At 44.4% G+C, this 21,534-nt stretch overlaps 1 long non-coding RNA gene across 2 annotated transcripts in view; it reads left to right on the top strand.

Moving 5' to 3' along the window:
* The window catches only part of LOC147756833 (uncharacterized), a 50,443-nt gene extending 37,577 nt beyond the window's left edge, over positions 1–12,866 (top strand). The window contains exons 1-2 of one of the 2 annotated variants that reach the window (XR_015324572.1): positions 2,205–2,947; positions 11,337–12,866. This is a non-coding gene — a long non-coding RNA (uncharacterized LOC147756833). Of the gene's footprint in view, positions 1–2,204; positions 2,948–11,336 lie in introns of those variants that run through there. The other variant, XR_015324571.1, reaches the window with a different exon arrangement.
* Positions 12,867–21,534: the final 8,668 nt, after the last annotated feature.

Genomic DNA, 21,534 nt, shown 5'->3' on the forward strand with positions numbered 1-21,534 from the left:
ATTTCGTTGTAACTGCATACAATATCATAGACTAAAATTCTATGGATGATTTTCAGAAATACATACGCCTTCTGTAAAAGAAATTGCCCCACTCAATCATAGGTAGCTCATTGCGCTGTCTTCTCTACGTAACGCTGCTTGATCTTGATCTCGTTGTATTGAGCCTTTGGATGCTGCGCTTCTAAAGTCTATGCTCCATCAAATAGCAGATATGCGAATAGGGGCAATTCAGCTACTGTCTACATATCGATACCATCGAGTTACTCATCGATACGACCTTGACCCGATGACTGAGACAGAGGGCATGTTATATCTCGCGCGTTACTCACACTATTACGGCAATGCGCTTCAACAACACACTTCTGGGATCACTTTTTTCCTTTATTCTCCAAAAGCAACGATCTTAACGTGTACGGGAATAGTTCCAAGGCACTATACAATTGTACAGTATTATATAATACGCGTAATTCACAAAACAATATATAGGATATATAGTTTCAGTAATCAGGGTCATAGTCATAGACGATGGGGGCGCAGCTCCGCAAGAACGCCATTACGTGACTATACAATGGACAGGGGTTTTCATCTACTGCATTGTAAGAACATCGTCGCAATATTTCCAACATCAAATCTAAACAAAGAAGCAACCTATTATACAATTATGCTTCGTTGGATCTGAGCGGTACAGATTTTCTGAAACATATTTGTGTGTCATCTGAAGGTGGCGATAACGGCGGTGAAGCCTTTGGCTCAGCAAGAGTTTCGAACGTTTACCACACGTCATATATACCTTGTCCTTCTCTGCCGTTTCGCTAAAGTAACAGACCGTTTAACCGGATAATGCAAGGCATCCTGCTTCGAGTTGTCCCCGTAGTAACAACGAGCAGTTGAACCTTATTGCAGCCGAATATGGATTACGTTAATATAGCTTAGGTACGTACGTAACTGGCAAAACCAAGTAGGCCGTAGCCTCTGGTATCTCCTATACATCTTCTCATAGAAGGCCGCGTGTTTCAAACGAATGCACCATGCAACGCGTTACTTCCTCAGCGAAGCTGCCATGAAGTAGGTAAAGCTCACTTCGACATATTGTCGTAATACAGCTGAGTTATGTTACGACTTCATTTGGCCGTCATTTATTTGTCTACAGTACAGTAGAGCCTATTGTTAATATTAAGTAAATTAGCTTCGAATCTGTTTTCTCTATTATAAGTCGCCATCTGAGTGTGGCTATAACTGTTATCTGTAACCACAGAAAATTGCAGTGTGTTTCTCATCTTCTACCCTTTTTTTCTTTTTTTTTTTTTGCAATTGGCATTGCGAACGATCGTTCCGATCATATTGATTCCTCTCTAAAAAACAGAATTTGTTGTTGTGTTTAGCTCAATTATCATAGGGAAAGTAAGGGCAACATATACATATAAGTAGTATACTGGTCAGCGTTTAACTACGATATAAACTTGTTATACTGCGTATCTATAGCCGAATATTTTGGTCCCTTCAAGATTTGAAACTAATACGACGTTAGAACAATATAGTTCGATTTACGGTAAACATTTTATTCATCAATCTTTGAAAACAACCTTATTTATGAACGTTCATAGAAATGTCATCGATATTAAATTATAGATTTCATTATAGTTGCGAAATACTGCAGCTGAAAATGAAATATTAATGAGACGTAAAAATGATTTAATGCCAAATTATCATATATAAACACACAGCACCCGACGCCACTTTTGAAGACTTTTGGCGCCAACCTCTTGTTCGCAAAGGCTTGTTTAGTCCATCAAAGCAACGAAATGACGCCAGAACGAATTGTCGTGTCTGTGTTGACATACTGATGATTACCCCCCCATCCGTCTCTTACTTCTTGAACCGGCTCTTTGCATACAAACTCCACGTTCGTTCCCCATACATACTTCGGCTAATCAAGCAACAATCAGTCGACAACCGTCATCCAGACGTCGCCGTCCACGAGAGACGACTTTGCACCCTCCCACACACCCCATTTGGCCTACCCAATGTATTCATGCTCGCACGTGAAAACAAACCACGTACGGCTCACTCCTTCCAAATCTGTCCTGCCGTTTTTGAAATTATCTCAACCTCTGTAAACACACACATATATGTGTGCACTGCACTATTTACTAAACGACACCATAGCAGACGCTTTCTGCTATTGCTTACTTGTTCATGTACAGCGCTTAGGGACAGTTGGTAAATGGGATTCACGCGACGAAACCCAGCCGAGCGATTGCAGTGCCGCTGCAACCCATATTTTGCCAATAGCGTTACTGCACACGGCCGTTCTCAGATATCGTTCTCTTCGCTAGTTGTATTGGACCGCTGACTGCGCGATTTTCCGGGACGCCGTCGTCTTTTACCGCAGTCCCAGCGAATTTGACAAGGAGGAATCTTCTTCGCCAGTAATACGATTCAATATAGGGAGCGATTACGCGATGCGCAGTAAATATCCAACAAGATTTAGTCCGTAAAATTGCGATGACATCGTAGACTGCCTATTGCTTTTAATCATACCTGTGGCTTTTCAGTTACCTAAAAATCGGTGAAGTTACACTCTAACGAATCGCTGGCTCATGACACTTCCCCTGGCTTTGTTTATCGAAAACGAGAAAAAGCTCCATGTGATCATAGTGCGAGTCTATTCCAGTTAGTATTGAAATCCAAGCATATATTAGCCTACTGGCTTTACCATCCGAAAAGCCCGTTTCTTGCATGAAAAAGCAGGCATCTCTTGAAGCTGGTCAACAGAACAGCCATCGTAAGCGTGGACAACGTCACACAGTATACAATTTACGTGAATAAAGAAAGTTTTTTTGCAAGCGGTGCCCATACGAACGTCTATTTGCAACACAGTCTTTCTAGCTTCATCATTGCGTTGTCTCTCAAGCTGAGCTAAAGCGGTACGGGGTATCATCAGACGGTTAGTTCTTTCAATTTCTTTTCTGCATTATAGTAAACGATTTGTGATCATGAGTAGATCCTAGTGCGTGCGGTTGTTTTAGCGTAATTTGGTTTATTTACATTTACAGAAACTATAATTACGCAACAAAAATACTGAACAGTAGATTGTTTATGAAGAAGCTAGCCCGTACCATTGTCTCATCGTCTCCCTTCATTTATTGCCTGGTTATTGAGTGTAAATTAATTAGAGAAGCAGTAACAAGCGGTGCAGCTACTACTGATTCCACTGTTGTTCCTGGCCGCAGCCAATAATGACGAACATGCCAGTCACTGAAACACTCTATAGCATTGCCGCAAAAACGCTTCAATGGGTCATTCTTGTTGATTCAATCGGAAGATCGACACCACCCCGCGTTCCTCCTGCCTGTCGGCGTCTTCGCCTCGACATTTTCTGGTTCCTTTGCTATACCAAATGGAACAGAAACAGAAGTAGAGGTTCTAGCTATAGCAATGGCCGAGAGCGAAGGCCGTAAGGGCCGACATCAATTATGGTCTGGGTGAAAATAATGGTTATCGAATAGCAGCATAGGTGCACCGCATCATCAGAACCTGCTCCCTTACCTTGAACTAAAACGGCAGAAACTATAAGGAGCAAAGTAAGGTGCGGTTAAGTCTGGCATCGGTCTACGCGAACACATGCGTAAAGTCGCCATTGTAGCCGCCGCTGTCGCCCAGTGCCCTGGTACGGCACCGACAGACGCCTGCCGGTGTCGTACCTGCTAGGAATACCTGCGATAGCGAACTTAGTTAACAACGACATAATAGAAACTGGTGTTAATTGTTTTTCGGCGTCTGACCTATGTTTCCAGTGTCCCTTCTGCTAGCCGTGAGTCGTTGTCCTGGTCGTCCTCGTCATCTACAGAATTCAAGAGATTGTCGGTCTGTTTTACTATCTGTCTGGCTGTCCATTTATCAGAGTTCTCAATCGAATTCCACATCTCACCTCCAGTCCATCGGAGCATTGTTGCGCAAAAAAAGGCTGATTGAGATCTTCTTACAAAAATATAGACGAATATTGCCATAAAACGGCAATTGTCTACTGCGGTAAGAAGATGTCACTCTCATATTGTATAGAGGTGTATTGTACATTTTTATTACAACCCCTGTTATTGTGCCAGTATGTAACTATATCTATATTTTCCGACGGTGATTCCGATCATAGCGGTGGTTGAATGGGTACACTCGTTTACTAATAACAATATCCGTTGATATGAGTACCAACTAGTTCTGCTGCAGTATGTGTTAGCAACACTAATGAATCGGCAAGCTAATGACCTTACTGGCCAATCGCTAAGATCTGTTAACAGTTTAAACAAAGAAGTTCAAGTTTTCGCCGAAAAAGATTTCGGAGCGTTAACAAATGTTTCATAAGTATATAGTATAGACATTTTTGAAATGGGCCTAATCAGTCTTCAAAGTTAGGCTACAAATTAGGTACGAAAACAACACAGTACATCTAATCACACAGGAAATGATGAGGTTGAACTTTGGAGACATAAGTTATTTCTTCATTTGGTGTTTATGGTTATTTTCGTACGTTCTCTCGAATTGTCAATCCCGTTTAATGGCACATATTATACAGGCAACTTAATTAGTTATACATTTAGTATACGCATACAGCATTGACGACGGCTGATATTCACATGCTTTCAACATGCGATGACTATAAAAAGTGTTAAAGTTCTTCACACTGCAACTAGGCTACAACTAGGCAAGGGAACCCAGCCATTATCCTCTACGTAAGGGGTTCAGCAAAATGGAACATTGCACTATAATCGAACGCTACTTATCTTGCCGTTTCTCTCCTCCTACGTGTCTGATTGAATAACGGCTAATAACAATCTCAGTAGCAGACGATTCCTCCAACTCTCTTCGTCCTTTTTTAGCCCCGTGTAGCCCTTTACTAGAAGATGTTGGAAATGAAAGGCAAAATGCCACGACTCCCCGACTCCCCATGATCAGATTCGTAGTAGCAGTATGGCTTGCAGCGACCGATCACGTCGGCTGTTTCAAAAGTCTCAAAATAGGACCAGTCGACCCTGTCCGTCGAACCCCGTCATTGAGTTGACAAAGAGGTTTTGTTTCGCTTACGTTTGCACCGACACTAGTTCCTCGAGCGATAGCGGCAATTGCCGCAGTGGCGACGGCGGCCTCGTCGAGGCGTTTTCGGACTCTTCGTTCGGTTCCGACATCGACAGGCCAAAATAGTGCTGCTGGTGCGAAAGAGCACGGATATGTCGTCTGACCATGCGCGAGTAGGCATACAGAGAACGGCGAAGACGACGAACTCAGTACGAAAAAAGCGAGGAGCGCTCAAGCGTCCAGCGACAGCAGCAGCAAGTAAACCTGTAATTTTTGGACTTTATCGTTTCTCATATCTTACTGCTTTTGACTTCTTCTGCTCTTGGACTTTGTTCGCCAATGCACCCGCGACATGGTTAGGCATCCAAATAGCGACAGATCAGACTGAAGGGGGCATTTCAGCCTCGTTTCATACGGTCCCGAACACCCCGCCATCTTGTTCCAAACGACAGTCGCGCTGCGTTCTCTTTCTTGGTCTTTCAATAGGATGTTCTACGCATCTCCTCCAAAGGCTAAGAAAGAGGCGGGGCAACTAACTCGCCGGGGCAGATCAACTCAAGTCGTGAGTGGACCCCACTACATGGGTCCGAACGTGAATTATGCAGGTGCTAAAGGAACTTTCTACAGGGTCTATATATAAAAAATGGTTTCCACAGATTGTGTAGTACTTATTTATGTACATGCTTTTTACAGATATGTATACTTTTTCTTTTATATATATATATATAGAACGAGGCATTCAAGTTCAAATACACTTTATCGGCCTGTTTGTTTCAGCAGGCACACTTTGACCTATTATTTTTGGCCCTAAAGAAAGCCAGTCATTTTCAGACAAAACAACAGACTCGTCATGGCGAACGAGTGTGCGTCATTTTCGCAATTTGAGTGAAGATTAGCTATTGTACAATGTGAAGCCTCTCGCCCTAACGTTAGGAATTTTTTCCCAAAATCGATGGGCTAAGTTTCACGTGGTTTTCGAAAGAATCAAAGAGTACCTCTAGGAGACAGCCAAAAAAACCTTTAATAAAGTTTAGATTTAAAAGGTCTTGATAAATCATCACAATAATTCGAAAAGCTATTTTTGACACATTTGGGTTTTGCTTCGAAAATGAAGTGTCGCTTTTCAAAGAGAAGAAGACTAATCAATTGAATCGTCCAGATAAGTTGTAACGGTTAGATTTCCTGAGACTCGTCGCACCATTCTACACCTTTCGGACTTTTTGGCCCGTTTCGAGTTTTCTTTTAGGGTCTTTGACCTGCTACAAAAATCTAATTCCGTTGAACTTTCTCGTATGTAGCGTATGTTAGTCCTTTAACGCGCCGGTATTATTTACCGATTAAAAAAAAAAAGGTATTATTTGCATAGTGATTTAGGTCGGGAATCGTAGCTATAATCGCATTAAGTAACATAAGTTAAGACATCTATAACTTATACGAAACAAGAGGTGTTTCATCGAAAATCGTACGATGAGTACTACGTTCTTGATGTATTTTTTTTCCATTACTTTATAATGGTCTCGACCGAAATTTTAACGCGCTAGATAATCGACAGATTACAATCTCTCCGCCGTAATAAAAACACGCTTTAGCTGAGCTACAGTAGTATTTTAGCCAGCATTATGGTAACTTTTTGGCCCAGAAACTATTCGTTCTAACTGGAGCAAGTTCATCGCCACGACTGCTTCGTTGTGAAAAAATCCCTGTCATGTTTATGTTTTCAATTAAAGTTTTTTTTTGTTTCTATATTGCTGCTTTCATATGGGTTGCGGTCAATTCAGTATTCAATATTACATTTTGATCGCTATTTACGGTTTTTTTTTTTTTATTGCTGTTGGAAAGAGCGCGGTTGTCGGGATAAGAAAGTGATGGATATGTTCAGTGCCTAACAGATTTGCAGACAACGATTCATAATAACATAGCTGAGTGACATTTCGTTGAAACGGCAATTACCTCTAGTGACCTAACCCGCTACGAAACGTACCGACCTGGTCTGCATGGAGGCCCATTTGAGGAAAGTGATGATGTCATGCAAAGGGCAGCCCGTACTCCGTTGACGCTATTATATGAATGTGGATGAATAGCAAAACTAGTAGAGTGTAAAGTTCCAAAAAAAAGAGTATAGATAGGAAGCATTGATTAAGTTATCATAATTTTTCAGCTAGTAAGGTTGTTGTATGCGTTAGCTGGCCGAACAAATGGAAACACAATATATGCGATACGGACATATAATCTGATATTATATTGTTCAGAATGACCATAAACTGACGTGACCCTGGTAACTGACCGTGACATCTAAATCTAATGGATAGTCTCACTAATGGACTTCTTGATGGCCCGTTGGGTTCGAGATATTATGTAAGGGACTAAAAAATTTTTTCCAAAATCGTCCGCAATCAGACGGGAACGGCAGATATTGATGCTTTCGAGCTCTTTTTGTTTCACATCCAGAATTCGTAGAATCGCTCTTTTCTTTGTTACTTGGACTCTACCACGTTACGATACTAATTAATACGAGCCTCGTAATTTCCTATAGCTTTTACCCACATTAAATTGTCTGAATGAAACACATTTAAACAAATGTACCACTCACAACTCCCTTCCTCTCTCGCGCTATATATATATATATTGATCGGTTGGTTCTTTTCTACCGATCATTCTTTTGTCTGACTCTTTTCTGGTTTTTTTGGCTTGCGTATCACATCTATTAAGATGTCTTTGGGGAAATTTCTGCATCGGTTCGCCATCGTTACCATCTTTCCGTCCTCGCTTGCCGCTGTTACGGCTATCTATCTCCACCGTAACTCTGGCTAGCAGTTCTAGTCGTAATGTTATTGTTGCTTCCTGTTGTTCTTCCGAAAGCCGCAGCGTCCTTCACGGCCAATGACAATAGCATCGCAACAACAACAACAACAACAATAGCAAAGGCTAAATCTGACTACCCGCCGCCGCTGTTGCTCACTCCCGGAACATCGAAATACCTCTGAGGGGCTCTTGTTCACCGGCTTGCCACCTCTGTGCATCTTGTGCTCCGTCGGACGTTTACCCATGTCTATCTGCGGTTTGTTCACGTCCAAATCTTAGCGTTCCATTCGCTTGCCGCCAGCCGAAGGCAGAATGTCCCCGCTCCTCCTGCCGCTACCCTCTTGCAACTTCAACTACCCCTGGTTTCCCTTAGCTTTTTGTTATTCCACCATTCACATACAATCAACCGACCGATGAGCAGGACGATATATATTTGTTTGTAACGATGACTGTCGTTGGTTTGTGCGCCACGTGGGTGTGCTTGAGCTCGCGTTTGGTCTTGTCTGTGATTCTGTTCTTATTGTTGTTGCGTTTGCCGGTAAAAGCGACGCTGTGGCTAGCTTCGCCGCTGATACTGATGATAATAGCGACGAGGGGGCTGGTGCTGATGATTATGATTATACTGACGATGACGGCTGCACTGCCGTCGTTGTGATGACGACATCGCTGATGGTTTAGACCATTGGCCGTCATCGACCTTCGCTTTCTTTTCAGTCCGCATCGCTTCGCTACTATTGTGCGACCATTACGAATGAAGCTGTTATTGCTATCGCTACTGCGATTACTGCTGCTACATGACGACGTCTATTGTCGATTGTGTGGCTTAGGCATTTCCACTTCAGCAGCAGCAGTGGTGGTTCCAGCAGATCCTAGACGGAAGATTAGCTGGGTAAACGAATAGATAGATAAACGGCGCTGGTAGTGATAATAGTTGTTATGGTGTGTGGGTTGGTCAGACGCCCGGACCGACATAGACCAACACACACGAGCATACATACACAGCCAGGCAGACAGCGATCGGAGAGATGAAAACAGACACACACTACTCGCTGGTCCATGATGGACCTGTGTTTGCCGGTGTTTTTCCTGACGCTGTTTGTTATTATACATCACTATAAACAGCCAGCAATGCCAGTATCAGTACGGGTACAACTACAGTTGCAGAAGCTGCAATCGATGTGGTTGCCTGGTGGTGGCACCTGCATAACTCTGGCGGCCGAAACCGACCGGTGCCATTGCCTCCGGTTCTGATGGTGACGCTCGCCTGTAACGACATCGACCACAACAACCGCGGCGGCAGCGGCCACGTCGCTTGACCTTGGCAGTGACCGGAGCAGCTCCGGGGGCAAGGTTGCACTAGACGCGCTTCGGACGATACGCAAGAGCGCACGTTATAGTACGTACACGGAATGACGAAGAGACACTCTCGTGGACGACAAACAAACACACTAGATATATCCGAAACAGGAAATGTAAGCTGCGACAAAGTCTGACAACACAGGCACTGATAAACGACAAAACCGAAAAACCAGCTTTTGTTTGATACGCTTGTCGATGAAAACCAGAAAAGTACAGAAAACAATTTTTGTATAGCTGTTCAGGACACAAATCGGGGTGGGGGGTGGTGAGGCGAAGCTCGTGGGATATGATTACGCTGGGTAGATCACGTTGGCTGTCGAGATGAAAAAGGGCAGTCACTGAGACTATTCATCGTAAATAGTACTGTTCTAAGAATAGATTTATTATCTAGCATCAGTATCTTCTAGCTGAACTGTAATTTGGGTAATACCTTATTCAACAATGGCCATACTTGCCTCAAACGTCAACGTGATAAAATCATTCATTCTTCCACATATCGTGGCATAGGATTGCTGGTCGTGTTTAGGTTCGGTGACCATACACACACTCGTACGACCCTATATATTATATTTCGAGCTGTGTCAAATTGTTTAATATAGCATCGATTTTTCAAATAGCGTCCATTTTAGGGTACTTCGTACCGAAAAAAAAGCAATTAACATCAGATGCTATCGGCAACGATTCGGCATCACACACACACACACACACAAAAAGCGTGTACAAACGGGTAAAGCTCAGAAAGTCTGTATCTATACGTGAACTTTTTAAGCGCTTCGTATGCTCGACATCGATACATAGTCGCCGTTCAATGGATTAACGCACTGCTTCGGATTTCTACGTTTTTTTTTGTCGTACATGCCGTAAACCTGCGATACTTATTCATCTGTCCGTTTCGGGCGACGTTCTTTGTTTTTGTACGCGCTCACTAATTGCATCATTATCGTCATATTCTGGGCCGTATAAGCATACGTCTGTATGTATAGATTTATAAATGCATGTAAATGTCAAAAATGGTCGTCACATTCATCGGAACGATGTACGACGCGAAGGAAAGTGAAAATATCCGCAACCAATATCGGCTCGACCCGTGTTTTCTCGAGTTTCAATCGTCACTACCGCCGCTGCTGCTGTTACTCCTGGCGTAACGATAATCTTCTCCCAGTGAACAGTTTATGCCCTCCTGTGGTGCGCTTCAGTCGAGACAGCTCACCAGACGTAAAAACAGATCGCAGACCGTGTTGTTGTCGTTGATGATTTGGACGGCGGTGGCCAGGGCAGAGTCGCCAGACGTCCCGGTCGTTATTACGGCAATTGAAGACATCTCGACCATTATCTCTCGATATGGGTACGACTGACCCAGACATCGTATTATCGTTTGTCGAAATCAAATAGTTGTACCACGCGCGTCTGTATGGGGTTGCGAGCGTGTGAGTACTTGTCGACGGACGGCTGGATCAATGAATGAATGAATGACAATAGAGAAGGATGTTCTGAGGTGTGCAGAGTTGATTTTAGGATGTTAATGATGATGAATCGTTTCGAACGTGTTATATTCTAGCGGGTCGTTGGTGAAATTAGTATAGCAATTTATATATATATAAGCTGCGATGTCTTGTATCAATAGATAATGAATTAGTTAAGGGTGCTTGTAACAGATGCCCAGTACCTTCAGGTAGTTACCCTCGACCTGTGTGATTGCTCTCAGGACACCAAACTACGCCTAATTAGAAGTATCTCTAGAAGCCTGTAGCAAAATAGAAATGGTTCTCTATTTAGCACATTTAATTAGTCTGCCAATTCCGAATATCTAAAGCGAGTGAATCTCAGGCTGTTTTACCAAGACATAAGCACTCTTTGTTGACTACATAGTTACTTAATTCTCTCGTGATAACAGAAAGAATAGAATTTTATTTTTACATCCACAATGAGAAGGTGTGGCTATTGACGTCCTGTAATTTAATTTTAATGCAAGCAAGCTATGTACGAGGGACCTTTTGTTTTCGTAACAGAATTCTATTCGATATAATGGTAGCTGATGATTAAGCCTTCACCGCTACTACCACAAATAAGAAACAGCTATTACCGGTTCCTTCTGTGTTTTACAGTGCTAGCGCCTATACGGAGCCGCCATTAGCCAGGCTTGTCGTCCTCCACTGTTCCGTCGTCCAAGCGGAAGGAAACAACCGGAAGTTGCAAAATAGACGAAGCAAGCAGAAACGCTCAAGCATAAGGCCACGGTATACCGAAGTGATGCACGGTGCTGTGTTGGGCGGTGCGTGAATAGATATTTCAAAGTTGAGTGGCCAGAGACTCAGTCGAAGTGAGGACGCAGCTCGAAAAGCTATTTGTTTGTAACGAGGGCGTCCTCGAGCGGTTGCCTTCGCTACTGTAGTGCACATCGCCAGAGCCGTCCCTTGTTGTCACATTCTGTGCTCTTTTGCGTGTTAATGGCGCTTTGTGGCGTGCTAAAAACGCAGCTAGGTTACATCCGGTCCAGCAAGAACCTGCATCATAGTAACGCTAGCCAAGCTTAAAGATAGTGCTCAATAGAAGTAGCAGCAGCAGCTCGATAAAGAGTAGGCAGAGGGTGAAAGCGTGGGAGATTTTGTAGCTGAGGTTTGGGGGGCGAAGGGAAAGGTGATAGCGGCGGTGGCGACGTGGGGAGAGGCGTCACACTTACACCGGCTACTAGCCCCCCAGAACAGAGTCAGACACGGAGGATAAGGTTCGCTTGCCAGTCGCCCCTATGGACAGCCGGATAGAAAGGTGACGACTCGTTTCGCTATCAGTGGATGGTTGAGGCTTGGAGGGCAATTTTTTTACACGCGGTTATTGTCCAGTCTTCTTTTTTCTTCAGGCGGGTTGGTGCTGCACCAAAGCATACGCGGAGTCTTGGTGTCGATCGTCAAATCTGACCATAGCTGTGGTGCAAATGCACAAGGATCGTAGAAGTCCTCTGGAAGTACGTATGTGTTGACGGTCAATAAGGGTAACGACAAGGCCACTACAACAATAACAAGGACGACAACAACAAAAAACCATTAGCAGCCGCCCCGTCGGTGCTCTTGAATACGCAGGAAATTGCATCAATAAACAGGTATACTCGTCGCCGCCGCCGCCGCCGCCGTCGTTGGCTACCATGAAAACGTTATTTCCATTTCTCCAACAACGGGTATACTGCCGTCACTGTGGTTGCGGCTATGGTGCCAACAAGAGGCGGGCTTAAGAACTCGCTGAAGAGCAGTGGTCGCGTTTAGACGGCTTCACATCGGACGCCTGGGACAGAAGTAGCAACAGCGACGACGACGGCAGGTATTAGAAGAACGCTGCGTTTGCCTTTGTCTCATCGCTCATCCTGTACCGAAAATCACGTAATAATCATGATAGTTTCAATACGACTATAAACAACAGAGAAATCCGGCTGACAACCAACAATGATAATGATGCAAATGAGTTCCAAATAGATTTAATCGAACTCCTTGTTAATGAGACATTGCGAACCAGCCAAAGGTTAAGCCAGAAGGTCGAAATGAATGGATAGTTCGATCACTGCTTACATTACTGGCTTAGTATAATATTGCCTCGTAGAAATTTCTAAATAAAAGTAAGTACAGAATCATCAGAGCAGAAGAAAACATGCGCGTATTCGTCATCAATCTTCTCTTCTTCTTAGCGTTGCATTGCGTCGTAGTTGCGCAAATCGATTAGAGAGGTACAAACACTGGCTCCGAAGATAGGCGAAACGTTTCAATGCTCAGTTTAGGTATAGGAAGTATTGACAATCCGTTTAATTGAGTTAAGTTATCGTTGGGATCCAGTACTGATAACGGATCATTTTTAGTAAATAGGTTTATTTCTTTGAATCTTTCTGGCTATTTGCACCACATATAGAAATGTTGGTACACACACGTGTCTAACGTAAAAGGGGGGTCTGAATTAGCTTTTTTCGTATATTATAAGAAGTGATTTGCCTCGGCATTACCCAATCAATTCAGGGAAGCGTTTACTAGCCAGTTAGAGTATCGATTTTCTACCAGCGATAATGCCTACACTTAACACTTTTCCCGAAGAATTCGAATCCTGTTCAAATTCTTCGAGTCTGCCTTATTTTATGCGATATTGCCTCCCATCCTCGTTAGGGCCGCAATGGGGAAAAGATAGCATCTTTTTCATATTCCTTATTTTTCTTCGCCTTTTTCCATTCTTAATTTTTTCTAGTTGCTTGCGCCGAATCGATCGTCGTATCCCATAATAAGGTCACAACTTATCAATTGTTTACTGAAATTAAAGATTGCTAGACTTCGGTCTCTTATTCACGTTTCCACGTTAGCAACTCGAGCAGAGTCCTACTACCTCTGCAGATACTGTACTGTAAAATAAGTGCCTCTACGGAACCGGTATCGGTTGGAAAGGCTTTGTCGCTCGTGGCGTTCTACGGTAAATGCTTCGCAATGTGGACATAATCATCATTCTCATACAAGCAACTTTGGCCATTGCAGCTTCGACTCTTCGGCGGATCACCAGCGCCTGCCTATTATAACTGAAAAAAAAAAATCCGGGCGCTTTTCACTGTTGCCGATTTCTTGTAATAGAGCTCGCGATCTCACCTCTCAGCGGGAACATCGTACCCTTCTCGGGACGGTGAGTCGCGTAACTAATCAATTTTGTCCACCGGCCGTTTGGCGTTGACTACACTGGCCGACCGAGCTACATCAATTCGATGTCGATCTCTAGATATACACCTCTGCATTCATTAGCGCACTCTCTTCTTTACCTGATAAACACCGCATAAGTGACTAGGACCGTACATTGCTTTGGACTATTTCTTGCTGGAGGGAAGATGAGGAAGACAGCGCCGGCAAACCTGCTTATATATAGACATGACGCTCACGGTACCCGCTAACTGCAAAGCGTTCAGTCCGCTAACGCTGCTGTGCCTTAACGCATATGTGGCTTCCCACGCCTGGCATAGTGAGTGTCAAATAGCTCGTTTTGATAGTCGCTGTGTGTGACAGACGCTTGCAGTTGAAGGAAACTAGGACCATAAAACGATATTACGTCACGCACGTTTTGGTAAGGTCGTAAGTCACAACCAATAACTGAAGCGTCAACTGCAATGATAAAAGGAAACTGCAATAAAGCTGCTGTATGCGCCAATCCCGGCGCAGGTTTCTGTTTGGCCCCTTTCTCTCCTAACCTGTATCGAAATTCTGACGATTCGGCCAAATAAACATTAGCGTACACATGTGTAGGAGTCACGCCAACTGATCCACAGGTTCATGGTGCGTTGTGGTGACTTGACAAGATTAACGTAGAGCCGGGTCGACTTGTGACGATCTCTGTGACGAAAATGAAGATGCTGATTTTTTTTCCAGCAGTTAGGTGCCACTTGGCGTTCGTGGTACGAAAATTGTCATGAAATAGCTCCTGTGTAGGATAACATGACGGTTCCACAAATATTATTCTCTTGTTGTTTTCAATAGTTTTTGATAAAATCTGTTGGCTGTAAAGAAGGGTATGTAAGGAGCATTCTCTCAAAGGATTTCTTAAAGCATCCGAATGGCTAATACTGCTTACTGTACCCCCGTCTCCCACGCCATGCAGAAGTTTTTGCCTTTGTCGGATAGTTCAAGCGCTGACTAGAGTCTTAGCCGTACACAGACAGACCTGAAGGGGGCTGAGCTGTGGGCGGTTGTAAAACAGTATAAATTCGCATTTATGTCGCTGGAAAGCCATGAAGGTCTATATGACTGGCTGTTATCGGCCACACTACATGCACTACAAGCATGAAGCATGAATGTTTGGCATTTTGAGATGCATGTACATATGCCCTCTGACGGAGCGAAATGAGAAGCGGGTTTAATTCGAAACATCCGCCGGAGCCGAACCGCAACAAGCGCGTAGTCACCGCCATTTCTAGCACAGGCGTCACCACCGCGACAGCCATCACCGTTAGCAGAACTGAAAGCGACGGCAGATGAAGTGACGGCTGTTCTGTTGACGTCCGTGAAGAAATAAATCTGATCAGCGAGTTCGTTCAGATATACGTAGCATTATGCATCCGAATGACTGAACAAGTCGAGCGCCACTCACGCGAAGCGAGAGACTCACACATCTCTACTTCATCATTACAAGTACCAGCAGCACATGTGCACTGTGTCATATAGAATCGTAGTGGATCAAGCCCATGCGCTGCGTTGGTTATCTCGCTTCAGGCTGGCCCTCTGAGTGACTGCGTGAACGGGTGATTGGCTGGCTGGTGACCAGAAGAGCGGGTCAGTGCAAAAACAGACGGATATACAGAAACAGACCGACAGACACGCGCCCATAGCCGACAGGCTATGCGAGTCTCAGATATTGTGAGCAGATGCGGTGTCGCAATAGGGCGAGATGGCAAAAATCGCTGTTTGCACAGCGCAATCCATACTAGGAAACCACCATCCACCAGAGTAACGAGCTTACTGAACGCAGAAACATTGGGTCAGCCAAATTAAGCGGGTCCTGTTGTTGCGATGGTGGCGCTAGTTGCTGCTTGTTGTTCGTGAGAGACCAACAACCCAATGACGAGCGATGCAGTGCACTTCGTCGAACTGCACGCGGCACCTTCACTAGTAGACGCTGCTGTACGCGTTAGCCAACTAGCCACCCACTTTCCGATAACCGAACAACGACTAACCTATCCAAGAACACATGCGATGATCTCAGAAGAGCAAGCGTGTCATCGCCATTATCATGTCTATGACACGTGTCTGCCGTGTGTTCCGCGCGCCCGCAGGAGGTCGCGCCCGAAAACAGGTTACCCTAAAGATGTAACTTCGTGCTAATACAATTGTAACAACAGGGTAATGCTCGCAGGGGTAGGAAATGCTGATGCTGTAGCCCGAACTAGCTGCTAGCTTACTACTTCAAAACGGGAAACGAAATGATCCACGAGATCCTTGCGTTCTGTGCGCACTAGTTAGATTCGTGTGGTATGTTGCTGGACAGCACTTGGAATTCCTCTACCTTAACGCACCATCTGTGAGGCTTAGTATTTAGAACGTGTCCTGCTTTCGAGACGGATAGAAACCAATTGTAAATTGGAGCAGTGTGATTCTCTATGTAGAACCTTATAGGACCTGTCTATACATTTACGGCGTGTTTCGTGTATAAGATATGTTTACTAATAAGCGTTAACGCCGTTGACTATCTCTGCATGTTACTTCCTTACGCTAGTGATCGACGCTCAGACATCTTATGCAAAAACTATTAAGAAGTTGTGATGAATACCTTAGTATGAATTAATTTGTGTAAACGTGTTAGACCTTTACATAAGTCACTTATTATGGCCGCATGGCACAGGGTGATCGTTTTGCGTGGAAGCAACAGTCTTGTCCTGTTTTACCAACATATAAAAAGGAAAATTTCCTAAAATGGGTTTATTCTTCACTTGAATCGTAGGCTTGCAATATGGGGCGGTAGTGGCACATGAAGATTAATGACTCAAGGCCTCCCTTACAAGCATACTAAAGGCGGATGTGGGTCCATGTAAGTTATACTAAAAAGGCAAACCCATGTTACCACGTAAGGCTCTTCCAGAATTCAAAAGAGCACACAGTAAGTACAAGTCTTTATTTATTACTTGAGGGTTATTGTGGAGTGCTAGCATAAAGCACAAGCCCTTACGTAAATATTTGGCTTTTATCAATGACTTTGAGCGTCTATTATGTTCATCGTAAGTTGCAAAATCGTCGCATTTTGTATTTCTAATAAGCTTAAGAAATGAGCCTTTAGATAATGCAGGTATATGGAACAAATACGTCTGTGTGGAAGGCAAGGATAATAATCGCATTGAAAATCTACGTTACCAGGACATGCTGGATACTTCTGCATGTCTAATTACTGCCTACTAATAATTATTATTAATTGCATGTCTAAATAAGCCTCCAATAGTTTTTTTTTTTATTATCTTAGCTACCTTTTTTCTTAAAACCATTCCACATGATTTGCAATGACACGCCTACTCTAAGCAGCGTCAATAGATAGTTCTATCCGTTCGATCTTCGCGCTAGCAACAGCCGATACACTTATAGGAAAACTGGAATAATAATATAGAACCATACGTTACTTGGCATCCATTTCATCAGAGTTCCCTCTGGACCCACTGGCAATTAAGCAGACGTTCAAAAACGAGTTACCGTCGACGAGTTTTTTTAAATTTTAGAATACTCTGAATGACCTGAAAACAAATAATATTTAAACACTAAATATGGAAAAGTAAATATACAGCAAAACCCTTTCTCTGATGGGTAATATAGTTCCTACGCATCAGACATGCTGCCGCTATCGCCAGTCCCATCGGCGTCGTAGTGACCACAGCAGCAGCTATAACGCCCCAGTAATAGACATTCGTTTGCAGTCCGCGTATGATAGGTGCTTTCCATCGTGTCTGAATTACATACGCCTTTCGGTTTGGCGGCCTGCCCTCGTCCAACTTTCTCTTTCTTTTTGCTCTCCGCGTCTCGTAGCTTGCTTCCTACAGCATATGCCTGGCCCTGTATCTGCCACCATTGGTGCTTGAGGCATTGCCTTTCGTTGCCTCGAGATGCGTACGCAAAGGCAGCCGTATGTAGAGAGGAGTATAGAAGAATACGAACCAACGAGCGACCAAGCTAACGGACCAACAAGCGAATTTAGCAGCGCTGGCAGCACCAGCAAAAGAGCACTGGGAGCTTCAGTAATAATGGAGGGATAGGGCTGCCAGGGGGATGAAGTGGTGGCGGCAGCAGCGGCGGTGGAGCACGGAGGAAACTAGCCCTTTGTAGGAAGTAGACAACGAGCAAGCGGATGAATGCGGGCTAAGGCTTGGCAGCGAGAAGACAGACACCCCACGTCGAAAAGCACCAGCGGCTTGGTCGCTCGAATTTGGGGAGCATATCATGGGGTAGAGGAAGGTGGAAGGCTGGCCGAAGAGCGTTTGCGCGCTGCCGTTCCCTGATCCGACCGAGAGCAGCCATCCAACACCAGTGAACGTCGACTGCTTATTAAGATGGGTATTTATGACAACGATATTGGAATTCCACCGGCTTCATTCCCCCCCCCCCCTTGAGTTCTCTTTTGCTATGGCGGCGCCGGTGACGACGACGATGGCGATGATCCCGATGCCTCCATTCCAGCCGTATACGCTCTGCTCCGGCTGCTCAATTCACATACACATGTACACACATGCATAGGCATACACATGGAGGCAAGCAAGCGCTTGGTTTCCCGTCATCCCCAAGAGCCGCCCTGCATAAGCCGAACGATGCCTACCGTCCCTCAACGTCTAAGCGAGTCCCAGCGAAGTTTGCATGCCAGACATAGCATAAGGAACGGAGTTTGCCTGTATGCCTGCCTGCTTACCCGATCCCCAGCTATCAGACCATAATGCGCAAGCAAGATCTCCTCCGGGACCCCGAAGAGAACCTGAGGATAGCTGAGGACAAAGTCTGTTTTGCTTGTGGCTCGACTCGCCTCGCCCGCCCTGCCTCGGCTGCCGTGGTCGACAAATAAGTGCGCTACGCTATGGACACGCATATGCTGCTGTGCCTTCGCTATGGTCCGTTGCTACTGCTGGTGCTGCTGTTGAAATAGCAGCATGCAGCGAGTTATGCGCGCTGCTTACTGAAGGCCAGCCAAGCATTGGGCAGCTAAATGCTAGAGTGGGTTTGCCTGCCACCGTTGTGGCCAGGCTCGCAGGGGCTGTATCGGTAGCAGTAACAGGCCTGGAGTTTTGTCGTTGTTGCTGTCGCAAAAGGGAACAGGGCGAACAGTCAGAAGGGTACGCATCTGTAAAAAAAAGGAGCTCCAAGCGATGCAAAAGGACGACGAGAGCCACAAAAGGCCTATGAGGATGGAAAAGCCGCTAAGCAGCTAAGGGTAGCAACCAGTCAGGCAGGCCTCATCGCGCATACGAGGAAGCTTCAAAGTAACGATAAGCTGCACACATTCGAAGACAGGCCCTAACACATAGGCACACTCACCAAAAGACGTGAAACTGAGCAGTAACAAAGACAAGAGCACCATAAAGGCAGCTGTCAATGGATACAGGATCAATAACATGCAACGTATGCGACCCCTGTTAGGGTCAGTGTCTCTTGTATCAATCGGCAATTCTTTATAAACATCGCTTGTCGACTAGTTGAGATAACAAACGTTTTTATAAGAAGTGAGCATATTGTTATTAAGCATAATTATTTAACTTAGCTTCTCTAAGAGATCTATGTGGGCTTGTTTACATTTTTAGTTGTCATTTAGCTGTGAAGTTCGGGTATGCAAGGAGGTATTGTAGTGGATCTTATTGGCTTTTGAGAATACTGAACTCACTATAGTAGGAAAGTTTAAAGGTAACTTTGCTTGTTTATATTGCGACAAATTTATAAAATTACGGTATATATTACAATAAATATATAAGGATTAATTTCCGACAAATAATAACAAGTGATGATTAGCAACGTTTGTTTTATCTTTTGAGATATCTGAGAGAGGCCATGGATAAATATAACTTGCGTACCCTTAAATTAACTTCATGTTCGCTTATTGAACATAATGTGATCTCTCTTTCGAGAATGGTTAAGCTGAAGAAAAACGTTCCTATAGTAGTTATTTGTTTTGAATTCACCAAACTTTAGTTCCAAATAAGAAGTATTGCTAGGTCTAGAAATATTGGCAGTTGGCTCATTCATTGGCTGCCTATGTCGTAATCGTTTGAATTAAACTTGCCTCTTCGAAGTGACCGCTGCCGAACGCAATGTGTGTGCTATCATCTTACGCAGTCCTTAAACAAAGTTTTTAAGCCCAATCGTAGCAATGGAACTAGGGCCTCAACGACTTTTTTTTTTTAATTTCTTGATCCTTTCAAAGCCAATTCCTTCCAGGTATTTCTTCAACTTCAAGATGAAAGAAAAACTAGAGGGGGCTAGATCCAGTAAACGCGGAAGTTAAGGCAAAAACAGGCGGCTAGTTTTATTGCGGGAAACGCAATACAAATAGCGGCATGTGAGCCAGCGAACAGCGATGATACCACAAGTTGAAATCTGGATTGTTTCATTTGTTTGCGATTCATGCCTGTAACAGGTGTGCTGGAACAGAGACCGTTTTCAAGGCTTTCCCGTCCTGAAAGTATCTGTGTCATTAGAGCATAGCTTCTACAAGGTTTTTGTAGCACTAGCGCCTACTTCGTTCCATTCTTAACATAAAACACCCTCCTCCCCGAATATTCTTCAATTTATCCTTCGAAAAAAGAAAAACGATAATTTCAAAGCGCTTGCAAAATATAATACGAAAGACACCTCCAAATTTCCAAAAGACGGTCTGAGAATAGCAGACGACTAGGCGAATTTGGTTCCTTAACCTCGGTCACGGGTCGGCCTTTAGCCGACAGAAGCCGGCCATTTTATCGATATTCTTTTTTATCGAACCGGTGGTCGACATGACACAAGCGCGCACTAGGTCGCATGCGGCAAACGTTTCATTAGGTGTCTTGATAAACATACATGATGTGTATGTATTCACGTATAGCTGGAATAGAACAACGTTTGTGAAAAGCCACGGGATTCTTCTCGTCGTTTTTCTGTCTGTAAGAAATCGTAACGCTCTCTCTGCTGTTGGTCTGCCAGTTATTGCTAAACTACTTGCTGCTACCTCTCGTTTTCGCTTTTCATTCGTGCCCTAACGATGTCTCGCAGCACTATCAATCTCTTGCAGACTGTGACTACTACGTTACGTTTCGTTCGACGTCGGTCCCTCTATATACTGCTACGACGAAACTAGTGTCGAACTGAGACTGCTGTCTCTGACAGAAAGGCCACCTAGGCCTTAGCAGTAGTCCTGGTGATGATGGTGGTTACAGTGGTGGCAACGATAGTAGACTGCCGTGCCAGTGTCACTGAACAGCCTGAACATTTCAGCTATCTGTCTCTCTGATACCCTCTTGCCAAACTTCCCTAGCTTTCGGTCTGTCAACAAGCGAACTCTGAAGCCTCGCCTTCCCTTCATCGTCTGCCAGGCTAGGACTGGAATCAGGACCGTCTGAGGTTAGGTTAGGGCTGCAAGTTCAGGGCTAGTTGAGAGCCTGCTGCCGGTGAAGGGGCAGTCGTTTGGAATTAATTTGCCCATCGGGACCGACGTGTCGAGTCGGCCACTAGTTGGAGGGAATCAGGAGCCCCTGAGCTGCGAGTTCTCGGAGCCTCCGGTTTGGTTTCGATGGAAGAATAAGGCCCAACGGGAAATGGTAGTCGAGGGCTTGGCTCTTTCTCACTCTCTTTCTTGCAACCTCTCTAGTTC

The sequence above is a fragment of the Varroa destructor genome, unplaced genomic scaffold (assembly GCF_002443255.2).
Source record: "Varroa destructor unplaced genomic scaffold, Vdes_3.0 BEIS01000003.1, whole genome shotgun sequence".
NCBI lineage: Eukaryota > Metazoa > Arthropoda > Arachnida > Mesostigmata > Varroidae > Varroa > Varroa destructor.